The sequence below is a fragment of the Arachis stenosperma genome, chromosome 10 (genome assembly GCF_014773155.1).
Source record: "Arachis stenosperma cultivar V10309 chromosome 10, arast.V10309.gnm1.PFL2, whole genome shotgun sequence".
NCBI classification, from domain to species: domain Eukaryota; kingdom Viridiplantae; phylum Streptophyta; class Magnoliopsida; order Fabales; family Fabaceae; genus Arachis; species Arachis stenosperma.
The window spans coordinates 109,310,378-109,311,908 of record NC_080386.1 but is presented as its reverse complement, the minus strand read 5'-3'; the positions used below and the strand labels follow the sequence as shown (position 1 = coordinate 109,311,908).

The following is a 1,531-nucleotide window of genomic DNA, read 5'->3' as shown; positions in this document are numbered from 1 at the left end:
CCTTCCATGAGAAATTTGGGTGATTTCTCCATGAAGAATTATAGGTGTTTCCATAGGGTTCTCCCAGGTAATTCACCTCTTCCATTGAAGGGTTCTCAGGGTCATAAGCTTCTTCTTCAGATGAAGCATCCTTAGTACTGCTTGGTGCATTTTGCATTCCAGACAGACTTTGAGAAATCAAATTGACTTGTTGAGTCAATATCTTGTTCTGAGCCAGAATGGCATTCAGAGTATCAATCTCAAGAACTCCTTTCTTCTGATTAATCCCATTGTTCACAGAATTCCTTTCAGAAGTGTACATGAATTGGTTATTTGCAATCATTTCAATTAGTTCTTGAGCTTCTGTAGGCGTCTTCTTCAGATGAAGAGATCCTCCAGCAGAGCTATCCAAAGACATCTTGGATAGTTCAGAGAGACCATCATAGAAAATACCTATGATGCTCCATTCAGAAAGCATGTCAGAAGGACATTTTCTGATCAATTGTTTGTATCTTTCCCAAGCTTCATAGAGGGATTCTCCATCCTTCTGTCTGAAGGTTTGGACTTCCACTCTAAGCTTACTCAATTTTTGAGGTGGAAAGAACTTTGCCAAGAAGGCATTGACTAGCTTTTCCCATGAGTCCAGGCTTTCTTTAGGTTGGGAGTCCAACCATATCCTAGCTCTGTCTCTTACAGCAAAAGGGAATAGCATAAGTCTGTAGACCTCAGGGTCAACCCCATTAGTCTTGACAGTGTCACAGATTTGCAAGAATTCAGCTAAGAACTGATGAGGATCTTCCAATGGAAGTCCATGGAACTTGCAATTCTGTTGCATTAGAGAAACTAATTGAGGCTTAAGCTCAAAGTTGTTTGCTCCAATGGCAGGGATAGAGATGCTTCTCCCATAGAAGTCGGGAGTAGGTGCAGTAAAGTCACCCAGCACCTTCCTTGCATTGTTGGCATTGTTGTTGTTTTCGGCTGCCATGGGTTCTTCTTCTTTGAAGAATTCGGTCAGGTCCTCAACAGAGAGTTGTGCCTTAGCTTCTCTTAGCTTTCGCTTCAAGGTCCTTTCAGGTTCAGGGTCAGCTTCAACAAGAATGCCTTTGTCTTTGTTCCTGCTCATATGAAAGAGAAGAGAACAAGAAAATGTGGAATCCTCTATGTCACAGTATAGAGATTCCTTGAGGTGTCAGAAGAACAGAAAATTAGAAGGAAGAAGTAGAGAATTCGAACTTAATCAGATAGAGTTCGAATTGTGCATTGAGGAAGAGTGGTACTCCATAAATAAGAGGATGTGAGAAGAGGGGAAGAGATTTTTCGAAAATTTAATTAAAAAGATTTTAAAAACATTTTGAAAAACTTTAATTGATTTTCGAAAACCAAGGGTGGGAAAGAAATCAAGTGATTTTTGAAAAAGAATTTGAAATTAGAAATTAAAAAGATTTGATTGGAAACTATTTTGAAAAAGATGTGATTAAAAAGATATGATTAAAAAGTTATGGTTTTAAAAAGATATGATTGAAAAGATATGATTTGAAAACAATTTTAAAAA

At 38.0% G+C, this 1,531-nt stretch overlaps 1 non-coding gene across 1 annotated transcript; it reads left to right on the top strand.

Moving 5' to 3' along the window:
- The first annotated feature begins 451 nt into the window (after positions 1-451).
- Positions 452-559, top strand: LOC130959606 (small nucleolar RNA R71). Its single transcript, XR_009078678.1, has one exon. It is a non-coding gene; the product is annotated as a small nucleolar RNA R71 (small nucleolar RNA).
- The last annotated feature ends 972 nt before the right edge of the window (positions 560-1,531 follow it).